The 13166-nt window shown below is 45.5% G+C and overlaps 1 long non-coding RNA gene across 1 annotated transcript in view; it reads left to right on the top strand.

Moving 5' to 3' along the window:
- LOC139274802 (uncharacterized) overlaps positions 1 to 13166 on the top strand; it is a 111389-nt gene that overhangs the window by 91600 nt on the left and 6623 nt on the right. The window lies entirely within an intron of this gene.

Below are 13166 nucleotides of genomic sequence, written 5' to 3'. Positions count from 1 at the left end.
ACGAGGAGCCTCTGTTTAATGGTGCATGTGGTTCATAGAAACATAGAAAATAGGTGCAGGAGTAGGCCATTCGGCCCTTCGAGCCTGCACCGCCATTCAATGAGTTCATGGCTGAACATGCAACTTCAGTACCCCATTCCTGCTTTCTCGCCATACCCCTTGATCCCCCTAGTAGTAAGGACTACATCTAACTCCTCTTTGAATATATTTAGTGAATTGGCCTCAACAACTTTCTGTGGTAGAGAATTCCACAGGTTCACCACTCTCTGGGTGAAGAAGTTTCTCCTCATCTCGGTCCTAAATGGCTTACCCCTTATCCTTAGACTGTGACCCCTGATTCAGGACATCCGCAACATTGGGAACATTCTTCCTGCATCTAACCTGTCCAAACCATCAGAATTTTAAATGTTTCTATGAAGTCCCCTCTCATTCTTCTGAACTCCAGTGAATACAAGCCCAGTTGATCCAATCTTTCTTGATATGTCAGTCCCGCCATCCCGGGAATCAGTCTGGTGAACCTTCGCTGCACTCCCGCAATAGCAAGAATGTCCTTCCTCAAGTTAGGAGACCAATACTGTACACAATACTCCAGGTGTGGCCTCACCAAGGCCCTGTACAACTGTAGCAACACCTCCCTGCCCCTGTACTCAAATCCCCTCGCTATGAAGGCCAACATGGCATTTGCTTTCTTAACCGCCTGCTGTACCTGCATGCCAACCTTCAATGACTGATGTACCATGACACCCAGGTCTCGTTGCACCTCCCCTTTTCCTAATCTGTCACCATTCAGATAATAGTCTGTCTCTCTGTTTTTACCACCAAAGTGGATAACCTCACATTTATCCACATTATATTTCATCTGCCATGCATTTGCCCACTCACCTAACCTATCCAAGTCACTCTGCAGCCTCATAGCATCCTCCTCGCAGCTCACACTGCCACCCAACTTAGTGTCATCCGCAAATTTGGAGATACTACATTTAATCCCCTCATCTAAATCATTAATGTACAGTGTAAACAGCTGGGGCCCCAGCACAGAACCTTGCGGTACCCCACTAGTCACTGCCTGCCATTCTGAAAAGTACCCATTTACTCCTACTCTTTGCTTCCTGTCTGACAACCAGTTCTCAATCCACGTCAGCATACTACCCCCAATCCTATGTGCTTTAACTTTGCACATTAATCTCTTGTGTGGAACCTTGTCGAAAGCCTTCTGAAAGTCCAAATACACCATATCAACTGGTTCTCCCTTGTCCACTCTACTGGAAACATCCTCAAAAAATTCCAAAAGATTTGTCAAGCATGATTTCCCTTTCACAAATCCATGCTGACTTGGACCTATCATGTTACCTCTTTCCAAATGCGCTGCTATGACATCCTTAATAATTGATTCCATCATTTTACCCACTACCGATGTCAGGCTGACCGGTCTATAATTCCCTGTTTTCTCTCTCCCTCCTTTTTTAAAAAGTGGGGTTACATTGGCTACCCTCCACTCCATAGGAACTGATCCAGAGTCTATGGAATGTTGGAAAATGACTGTCAATGCATCCGCTATTTGTAAGGCCACCTCCTTAAGTACTCTGGGATGCAGTCCATCAGGCCCTGGGGATTTATCGGCCTTCAATCCCATCAACTTCCCCAACACAGTTTCCTGACTAATAAGGATTTCCCTCAGTTCCTCCTTCTTACTAGACCCTCTGACCCCTTTTATTCCGGAAGGTTGTTTGTGTCCTCCTTAGTGAATACTGAACCAAAGTACTTGTTCAATTGCTCTGCCATTTCTTTGTTGCCAGTTATGACTTCCCCTGATTCTGACTGCAGGGGACCTACGTTTAACTTTACTAATCAGGAGGTCATCGAAGTGTGCAGCCATCTAAGATGACGTAAGATCTTTTTGAAAGCGATAGGGGCAGTTTCAATGCATTGTGGTGAGCGATCTTAATAAAGTGGATAGATCATTCATTGCAAATAGGTGCCGAACTAAGCCTTCCGTTGTGTCATGCATTATGGGAGGCAATCCATAGTGTGTTGAGAGGCACCAAAAGCATGAGAGCAATCACATAATGTCCCAGATTTATCCTTGAAGTAATGGAGAAGTGCATGAATGAAAATCGTACTCACTCTTACGACGCTGATGAGGTTGTTAAACTTCTTTCGGCACTGTGTGCCAATCCTGGCCCCTGTGTCTGAGGCAGAGACCTCTTCTGCAATCTCCCTCCAGATTCTTTTGAATATAGAGGCAGTGGTCTGTGTTATGTTCAGAATTACTCCACAAGACTGTATACTGTAAGCTCAAACTGTTGTGACCTTTGTCTCTTTAATGTAACTCCGAGTGAGGAAGCAGCATGGTAGACTGCCTTTTGTACCTGCTTGCCCGGGGTGTGCAAGTGACCAATGGATCTCCAACAGTTGCGCCACCTGGTGGCAAGTCTTACAAACAAGTAAGGTTTACATACATAGCAGTCTGGACCTCCCATCGAAGATGCAGTTCCGCCCTCCTCCTCACGACCGCCCCCACCAACGATTCCTTGGCCTCCTGGCTGAAGTGCCTGGCACGCTGCCTTCCTTCCTCCTTCTCCTCCATCTCTGTTGAAATGGCTGACGTGCACCAGTTTAAATGCGCCTGCGTGCAGGAAGTTGCCGGGCCCTCCATTCGCATTTGCGACAGGAACGTTAACCAGGAAGTGGAAGGGGGCATGTACAAAATGGCTGCCTACGTCAATGCCGGAAATTTTGCCTTCAACACACACAGTCTGTGCTACAATGCTGGACTTAACCCCTACGCTCCTCTGGGGCTTCCTTTTGGTGAAAGTTCCCTGCTCTGTCAGCATTGTTATCCCACCGCTACATTTTGCGCCCTGCTGCGAATTGGGCCCAGGAACCCTAAAAATCAAACTGTCTTGTGCCTATTTTGTAGGGGGAAGATGCATGCTGGGAGCAGATCCTCACCTGAAGTAATGAAATTCAGTGTTGGACCTGATTTAAATAATTTAATTCTATAAATTTGGGTTTGTTTTGCCTGTAGTGCTGCCTCCTTTCTCCCCCAAAATCGCATCTCACAAAATTAGTTGCATCACAATCTGGCACTTGTAGTTGGGGGCCAATTTTCCAACAGCAAGGCTCCTCAGCTCCAATTGGGAGAAGCGTTAAAAAGGTGGGGCCACTTTGTAACCATATCCCAGAAAGACACAAATAGAGGCGGACACACGAGCGTGAAACTTACTGTATATACTCATGCCACATTTGATTGGGTCATTGATCTAATTGAGCATTACTCGTAATGCAGAATCGAATTATCTGAGTCGTAGTTCACTTCGTTATGACATATAATCAGTATTTAAGGGCACCTTGCAACCTGTTAGGTTTCAGTATTCAAAGAATGTGCTATTGCATTATTAGTAATGCAGATGTGCAAGTCTGACATATTCAATAACCAGGGGGCATAGATTTAAAGTAATTTGTGGAATGATTAGAGGGGAGATGAGGAAAATTTCTTCACCCAACAGGTGGTGGGAGTGTGGAACTCACTACCTGAAAGGGTGGTAGAAGCAGAAACTCTCATCACATTTAAAAAGTGCTCAGATGTGCACGACAGGGCTACAGACCTAGTGCTGGAAGGTGGGATTAGGCTGCGTAACATTTTTTCAACCGGCACAGACACGATGGGCTGAATGGTCTCCGTCTGTGTGGTAATTTTCTATGATTCTATGATATTTCTACCAACTAATTGAATTTTCATGTAAACTTCACTAGTAGAAGTTTATTTCCACAAAGTATGATGAGATTATTTAGCAATGTATTTTTTAAACATCTGATTAGACTCCTGGCACAAATATAAGAAAGTCATTTCAGTGATTAATGAGGCATGACAGTAAGTTTGGCTTTTCAAGCACTATCATTCGATAGTAACAGAAAAAAGCCTGCAAAAAGTCAACATTTCTGAATTTACACTAAGTATTTGTATATTTCTATCTCTTTTTGTGTTCACGCAGGTTTAAGTTCCTGACATATGTCTCTTTGATTTCAAATTGGCCCTTTACTATATTGAGTAATTCTGACCTTTCTGTAGTTTTTTTTTCATTTTTCTCATATTAAATGTGGATCTAAACTAAATATTATTGCTATGTAGCAAAAATTGGCTGCAGCAGAAATTAATAGATTGTTCAGGACTTACAAATGTTGTAAAATATTCCTGTCTATTTGTAGTATTTTTATGAATACACTAACATTTTCTAACTACATTATTTGTGTGTAAAATGTTGAGATATAATGTGTCAAACATTACTGTATTGAATTGGCTACAGATATATTCAGGCTACTGCTCCTCACTTAGAGATTTACTGAGATGTAAATCTATTTTGGATGAAGAGGCCCCAGCAGTGGACACCGCTCCCTCTCCTTCGGGTACTAAAACTACACCTCATCTAGGTCTCAGCATAGGACTAAAAAAGAGTTTAACTTATGACCTGCGCAGTTCCTCTGCCCCTATTAAATGGTCTCCTCTCTTCTGGTGCTGCATTGGATATCCAGCTGCAGTGGTACCCGCATTTCTCTCATCAGCATCCCTCTTAGTGCTGGAGATCCCGACAGGAATCTAACCCCCCAAAAAAATAATGATTCCCCACACAGGAGACTGGGTTGGATTTATGGTGAGATCGAGGTGGTGGGCGGAAGAACCACTTTGTCTCTTCTGCAGTGCGAGGAGGGAAATTCAGCTCTACATGTCCTGTCCCTTGTAATAAGGAGATAACTAAGTGGCACTATGGTATTGGTGTGTCCATGCAATCCACGTAACAACTCAACATGGCAATCTTTCTTACTAATGACCATTAATGTAGGTGCTGTTAAGATATAGAGTAACTTCTCATGCACTATTGAGCATGATGTTTTGAGTTGTGTTTTGTGGTTTTGCCATTGGGTTCAATTTTGGCTTAATAGATTTACCCAAACCTAGATGAGACGAGTAAGGTGGGAGGAGGCTCGTGTGGAGCATAAACACAGGCATAGACCTGTTGGGCCAAATGGCCTGTTTCTGTACTGTAATATTCTATGAAATTCTATCTATCTATATTTTATTAAAAATCTTGGGGTCGAAATTACATTACTGTTCTGATGGACTCCTGTGTCTATCTCAGGCACCCACTCCAAGCTGCATGACTCCCCAGTCCGCGGGGTGTTATGGTTACTAGAAGCACAGAAAATAGGTTAAGGGGGCTGCAGTTACGTAATTACCTAAATAAAATTAATCTTCCATCTTTAGGGCTCCAGGCCACAATTCCAGTCAGGATCACCCCTCTCCCATGGGGCCTATTTCCATGCTTCTGGAGACTGGTATGGCTCTTCTCATTTGGTGTACAGCTCTCCAACCCTAAGCTGGGTCGTGTAAGACTGAGGACACCTTCCATCTTTGCGGCTACAGGCCACAATCCCTGCATGGGCCTCCCACTCTGCCATGGGGCCCACTTTCACTCTTCAGTGTAGTATTTGCTTGTGTTCTAGAACTTTTAGAAAGTGCATTATGATCAAAAAGAGTAATTGGTCTGAAACTCCTGTGGTTTTTCGGGTGGGGCATAAAACTCCCCTTTAGCATCTTTTAATTTTTAGCAAAGAGCATAACTCTTTCCAGACTGATAGTAATAATGCAATTATAAGGGCTGAGAAATATCTCACCCGAGCTGCTTTTGCTCTGCTGGTGATAGTTCGGCAGAAGTGCAATAGAAACTCTATTTACACATGTAAACGAGATTTCAGCCACACTTTCAGTGAAGTAACGCCGTCAACGTGGAAGCAGCTCCAAGGAATTTCCTAGCCAAAATATTTCTGCACCTGTCTGCTCTGTTGTTGGCATGTATGATAAGAGGGTGGTTCGGAGGCTACGATCTCTATGCTCAGCCATAGTTCTGTAGCACATTCCTTAAAGTAATAGTAGCATGTAATGTTTTGTTTTTTCCTTGAGCTTGGATTGTGTGCCGACCCAGAGAAATTTAACTGTATATTGAGATCATGGAATTAATGGGGCAGGATCCTGCTAGGCAGCATTTGGAACAGTTAGAGGAATCAGGGCAATATATTGATTTTTATTGTACTTGTCCACTCTACAACTCATGTGGGCAGGCTGCCTTACCTGTTTAGGTTGGTGTATCTGTTTTCCATGAGCAAGAGAGAAATAGCAATTACTTGTTCTGTATATAAAGTGTGGGAGTTCTGTTGCACCTAAGTACCATGACTGCTATAATCCCACACACTCTGAGTAGAAGCAGTCTTTGTTTCGAAAATTTGTTTTGCACATTAATGTGATGATTTATTTTGTAGAGGTGAGGAATGGATTTCTGGTTGACTTTCTGTCTCTTGAGTTTTCTCTTTCTGAAATGTGTTGTGTTGGAAGTCGATGCAGCATGAAAGGCTTCCACTAGAGATGGTTTTTGCACTTCTGTTATTAATGAAGGAAAAATTAATCTGTGTATTACATTTATCCCACAGGCAAAGTCATGTATCCACTATTACTCTATCTGTGGGATAAATATAACACACAGAGGAAATGTGTTAAAAAGGTATGCCTGTAAGGCACTGTATATAATGCCTCTCAATTCAGCATTTCCCTGGAACCTTTCTTTCCCTTCCAGGCCTTTGGCAGCTCTATTCCATCAAATCATTATGTGAGTTCTGACTCTCACTTCTGTGTACCAACATTCAAAAAATCATCAATCCACATTAAATACTCTGCAGTACTGAGCAATGTTTATGCTGTACTTACTGTCAGTTAGGTCAGAATCTTTGTAGTATCAAATGTTAGAATTATTTCAGTTTGTAATTTCAGTAAATGCAGTTTTTTTGTTTAACTACTGGCAATTGCAAAAGGTTTTTTTATTCTCCTGTGACATCATTAACATTACTTGGAAAGAGTCAAGAAAAATTAGTTTTGCCGTTACACTTTTTTCCATTACTTAGTGCAAACTAACAGATGCAAATGGAAGAGAGAATCTATACCACAGACCACAACGATGTCTCCGCAAGATCCTGCAAATCCCCTGGGAGGACAGACATTCCAACATTTCCCCACTACTGATGTCAGGCTAACTGGTCTATAATTTCCCATTTTCTCTCTCCCTCCTTTTTTAAAAAGTGGTGTTACATTAGCTACCCTCCAGTCCATAGGAACTGATCCAGAGTTGATAGACTGTTGGAAAATGATCACCAATGCATCCATTATTTCTAGGGCCACTTCCTTAAGTACACTGGGATGCAGACTATCAGGCCGTGGGGATTTATCGGTCTTTAATCCCATCAATTTCCCTAACACAATTTTCCACCTAATAAGGATTTCCTTCAGTTCCTCCTTCTCTCTAGACCCTCGGTCCCCTAGTATTTCCGGAAGGTTATTTGCGTCTTCCTTCATGAAGACAGAACCAAAGTATTTGTTCAACTAGTCTGCCATTTCTTTGTTCCCCATTATAAATTCACCTGACTGCAAGGGACCTACGTTTGTCTTCACTAATCTTTTTCTCTTCACATATCTGTAGAAGCTTTTGCAGTCAGTTTTTATGTTCCTAGCAAGTTTCCTGTCATACTCTATTTTCCCCCTCCTAATTGTCCCTTTGTCCTCCTCTTCTGAATTCTAAATTTCTCCCAGTCCTCAGGTTTGCTGCTTTTTCTGGCCAATTTATATGCCTCTTCCTTGGATTTAACACTATCCTTAATTTCCCTTGTTAGCCACGGTTGAGCCACCTTCCCCGTTTTATTTTTACTCCAGACAGGGATGTACAATTGTTGAAGTTCATCCATGTGATCTTTAAATGTTTGTCATTGCCTATCCACTGTCAACCCTTTAAGTATCACTCACCACTCTATTCTAGTCAATTCACGTCTCATACCATCGAAGTTACCTTTCCTTAAGTTCAGGAGCCCAGTCTCTGAATTAACTGTGTCACTCTCCAGCTTAATAAAGAATTCTACCATATTATGGTGACAGAGACTGTATTTCCTGATACGTCCTTACTACACAGTATAAATGCACACGAGGCCCATGCTTGAGAGAAGGTCAGTCTGTGACCTGTCCTTTATTCCTTAGCACTCAAGTGATGAAGGTGGGTGGAGCTTCCCCTTTTATATCTGAAGGTCCAGGTTAGGAGTGTCTCCCACCTAGTGGTCAGTGTTCTCACGGTGTACAACTTAGGTCAGTTTATACATGGGTTACAATGCTGGTTGAATACATGACATCACCTCCCCCGCCAAAGTCTTATTGGGAATCACAGGTTGAGTCTCTCTGGTGGTTTACGCTCCCTTGTAGAGCGCCTGAGTTGGGGCTCCGGTTGTTGGGCGCTGGCCTGAGTGTCTGCTGTTTGCAGTGCCTCAGGCCTGTCCGGACTGCCCACAGTGACTGGGCTCTCCTCCCTTTGGTTCTGGTGTTCGGTCACCTGTGGTGGAGTGAACTCTATATCGTGTTCGTCCTCTGCTTCTTCTATGGGGTTGCTGAACCTCCTTTTTGTTTGATCCACATGTTTGTGGCAGATTTGTCCATTGGTAAGTTTAACTACCAGAATCCTATTTCGCTCTTTGGAAACCACAGTGCCTACGAGCCATTTGGGCCCTGCAGCGTAGTTGAGGACAAAAACAGGATCATTTACAATAATACATCGCGCCCTCGCATTCCTGTCATGGTAGTGATATTGTGACTGGCGCCTGCTCTCGACAATTTCTTTCATGGTGGGGTGTATAAGGGATAATCGGGTTTTGAGCGTCCTTTTCATTAGTAGCTCTGCAGGTGGAACCCCTGTGAGCGAGTGTGGTCGGGATCTATAGGCCAACAGGAGGCGTGATAAGTGGGTTTGTAGGGAACCCCCTTGGAATCTGAGCATCCCCTGTTTGATTATCTGCACTGCTCGTTCTGCCTAACCGTTTGAGGCCGACTTGAGCGGTGCCATTCTGACATGGTTAATTCCATTGCCTGCCATGAAGTCCTGGAATTCAGTGCTTGTGAAGCACGGGCCATTGTCGCTGACCAAGATGTCCGGTAGACCGTGGGCGGTGAACATTGCCCATAGACTTTCTACCGTGGCAGAGGATGTGCTTGAATTTAAAGTGTCACACTCGATCCATTTGGAGTAGGCGTCTATTACAACCAAAAACATTTTTCCCATGAAAGGACCTGCGTAGTCCACATGGATGCGTGACCAAGGCTTGACGGGCCATGGCCAGGGGCTAAGGGGGGCTTCCCTGGGCGCATGGCCCAGCTGGGCACACGTGTTGCACCTGCGAACACAAAGTTCCAGATCTGCGTCTATCCCTGGCCACCAAACGTGTGACCTGGCAATTGCCTTCATCGTGACAATGCCCGGGTGCCCATTGTGGAGTTCTCTGATGAACACCTCTCTGCCCATCTGGGGCATGCGGTTTCCCCACAGTAGGCAATCGGCCTGAATCGAGAGTTCATCCTTGCGCCTGTGAAATGGTTTAAATTTCTCAGGGCATGCCCTGTACGTGGCTGCCTAGTCCCCATTCAGGACATATTTCTTGACTAGAGACAATAGCGGGTCTCTATTTGTCCAGACTTTAATCTGACGGGCTGTCACAGGTGAGCCTTCGCTTCCGAAAGCTTCAACAGCCATGACCATCTCAGCACCATGCTCGGTAGCCCCCTCAGTGGTGGCTAGTGGGAGCCTGCTGAGTGCATCGGCGCAGTTTTCGGTGACCGATCTGTGCCGAATTGTGTAGTCATAGGCAGCTAACGTGAGTGCCCACCTCTGTATGCAGGCCGATGCGTTTGCATTTATGGCCTTGTTGTCGGCCAAAAGGGACGTTAGGGGTTTGTGATCTGTCTCCAGCTCAAATTTCCTGCCAAACAGGTACTGGTGATTTTCTTTACCGCATATACACAAGCGAGCGCCTCCTTTTCTACCATCCCGTAGCCCCTTTCTGCCTGGGACAGACTCCTGGAGGCATAAGCTACCAGCTGTAACTGACCCTTGGCACTGACATGCTGCAACACACACCCGACACCATAGGACGACGCATCGCACGTTAACACAAGTTTCTTACATGGGTCATATAGCGTTAACAGATTGTTGGAACATAACAAATTGCGTGCTCTATTAAAAGCCCTTTCCTGGCTGTCCCCCCAGACCCATTCGCGACCTTTGCGTAGGAGCACGTGTAGCGGCTCTAGCAGCGTGCTCAATTTGGGAAGAAAGTTACCAAAATAGTTCAGGAGCCCCAGGAACGAACGCAGCTCCGTCGTGTTACGGGGTCTGGGTGCTCTCTGGATCGCTTCCGTCTTGGACGCAATAGGGCTGATCCCGTCTGCTGCTACCCTCATCCCCAGGAATTCTACCTCTGGAGCTAGGAAGACGCACTTCGCCTTTTTCAGTCGCAGACCTACCTGGTCCAGTCTACGTAGCACCTCCTCCAGGTTGTGGAGGTGTTCTTCAGTATCGTAACCTGTAATGAGGATGTCGTCCTGAAAAACCACCGTCCCTGGAATCAACTTGAGGAGGCTTTCCATATTTCGTTGGAAGATCGCGGCGGCCGAGCGAATCCTGAACGGACAACTGTTGTACTCAAACAACCCCTTGTGTGTCGTGATGGTGGTCAGCTTCTTCGACTCACTCGCCAGCTCCTGGGTGATGTAAGCTGAGGTCAGGTCCAATTTTGAAAAAAGTTTGCCACCGGAGAGCGTCGCAAAGAGGTTCTCCGCTCTCGGTAGCGGGTACTGGTCTTGGAGTGACACCCGATTGATGGTGGCCTTGTAATCGTCACATATCCTGACCGACCCATCCGCCTTGAGCACCGGCACAATCGGGCTCGCCCAGTCACTGAATTCGACTGGCGAGATGATGCCTTCCCTCAACAGGCGATCCAATTCGCCTTCTATCTTTTCCCGCATCACGTACGGCACCGCTCTGGCGTTGTGGTGTACTGGTCTGGCGTCCGGGTTTATGTGAATCACTACCTTGGCCCCCATGAAAGTGCCAATGCCGGGTTGAAATAATGAGTCAAATTTGTCCAGGATCTGTGAGCATGATACTCGCTCCACAGAGGAAATTTCATTGACAGCGCCCCATTTCCAGTTCATGACAGCAAGCCAACTCCTCCCCAGTAGTGCGGGACCGTCCCCTGGGACAATCCAGAGTGGCAACCTGTTCTCCGAATCTTTGTGGGTCACGACTATCGTGGTGCTGCCTAGCACCGGAATGATCTGTTTTGTGTAAGTCCGTAGCTGTGCGTCAATCGGCGATAATTTTGGCCTCCTGGCCTTGGATGCCCACAACTTTTTGAACTGTTTGATACCCATCAGGGACTGGCTGGCACCCGTGTCTAACTCCATTGATACTGGGATGCCATTGAGGAGCACTTTCATCATTATCGATGGCGTCCTGGTGTATGAACTGTATACGTGCCCCACATGAACTCGCTGAACTTCAGCTTCCAGCGATTTCCCCCAGTGTCCATTTCTGCAATTTTTGCAGGTATTTTGCTCATCTCTGCAAACTCCGGCTGAATGTATGCCTCCACGCCTCCAGCATGAGTTGCGGTTTGAAACAAAAGGTCCCTTGCCAGTCGATCGTCCCTGACTGCTCCTGTTATTGTCCTTGAGTGCACCATTAACAGGTGTTGATGGCCCCATTACTGGCCGCATTGTCCCTTGCAATGGCCTGAATCGCTGTTCAGCTTGCCATTGTCTCTGTCGAACTCCCCCTCTGGGTTCGACTACATGTTGGGGCATGCCTGACTGCCCTTGTCTGCCTGGAGAACTGTGTGCTGCTTTAACAATGTTGAATCTCTGTCCCAACCATTCCTTAACACAGTACCTCTCGTCTGTTCTGCTAGTGGCCATGCTCGCGTGGTTTATATCCCAGTTTCTTGTCGCCATTGATACGTCCTTACTACACAGTATAAATGCACACGAGGCCCATGCTTGATAGAAGGTCAGTCTGTGACCTGTCCTGTATTCAAGTGATGAAGGAGGGTGGAGCTTCCCCTTTTATACCTGAAGGTCCAGGTTAGGAGTGTCTCCCACCTAGTGGTCAGTGTTCTCACGGTGTACAACTTAGCTCAGTTTATACATGGGTTACAATGCTGGTTGAATACATGACAGTTCCCATATTGGATTGTTCAGTCACCTGAGAACTCACTTTTAGAGTGGAAGCAAGTCTTCCTCGATTTTGAAGGATTGCCTATGATGATGATGACTTAGCAAATAGCTTACCAGAGAAAGTAGAGCTATCGCTGTAGGTTAATAATGCACCCACTGTTAGTTCATAGAGAAAAATGAGCAATGTATTGAATATGTGGTAATTAAGGACAGTTTAATGTTAAAATAGTACATATTTGTGTGGTTTGTACATAAACAGGAGGATATTGTTTTAATACTTTAACATTCACTGAACTGCTTATTCTTTATGATCTACCACTTTATGATCTATCATATTGCCCTGATTCCTCTAACTCCAAATGCTGCCCAGCAGGATCCTGCCCCAGTAATTCCATGATCTCATAAGTAAAGATAAACTATCCCTGCTCATCCTTCTCAACCTGTCTGCAGCCTTTGACACAGTTGACCACTCCATCCTCTTCCAATGCCTCTCCACCACAGTCTAGCTGGGTGGGACTGCACTCACCTGGTTCCATTCTCATCTATCTAATTGTAGCCAGAAATCTCCTGTAATGGCTTCTCTTCCCACTCCCGCATCATTACCTCTGATATACGCCAAGGATCTATCCTTGGCCGTCTCCTATTTCTCAACAATATGCTGCCCCTTGGCGACATCATCCGAAAACATGGCATCAGTTTCCACATATACACTGACAACACCCAGCTCTACCTCATCACCACTTCTCTCGACACCTCCATGGTCTCTAAATTGTCAGATTGCTTGTCCGACATCCAATACTGGATGAGCAGAAATTTTCCCCAATTAAATATTGGGAAGACCGAAGCCATTGTCTTTGGTCCCCGTCACAAACTGCATCCCCTAGCCACCGACTCCATCCCTCTCCCGAGCATCTGTCTGAGGCTGAACCAGACTGTTCGCAATCTAGGTGTCATATTTGACCCTGAACTGAGCTTCCAGCCATATATCCGTGACATAACTAAAACCACCTGTTTCCACCTCTGTAACATTGCCCGTTTCCACCCTTGCCTCAGCTCATCGGCTGCTGAAACCCTC

This window comes from Pristiophorus japonicus, chromosome 10, assembly GCF_044704955.1.
Source record: "Pristiophorus japonicus isolate sPriJap1 chromosome 10, sPriJap1.hap1, whole genome shotgun sequence".
Lineage (NCBI taxonomy): Eukaryota > Metazoa > Chordata > Chondrichthyes > Pristiophoridae > Pristiophorus > Pristiophorus japonicus.
The sequence above is the reverse complement of the archived record's forward strand: the minus strand, read 5'-3'. Positions and strand labels throughout refer to the sequence as shown.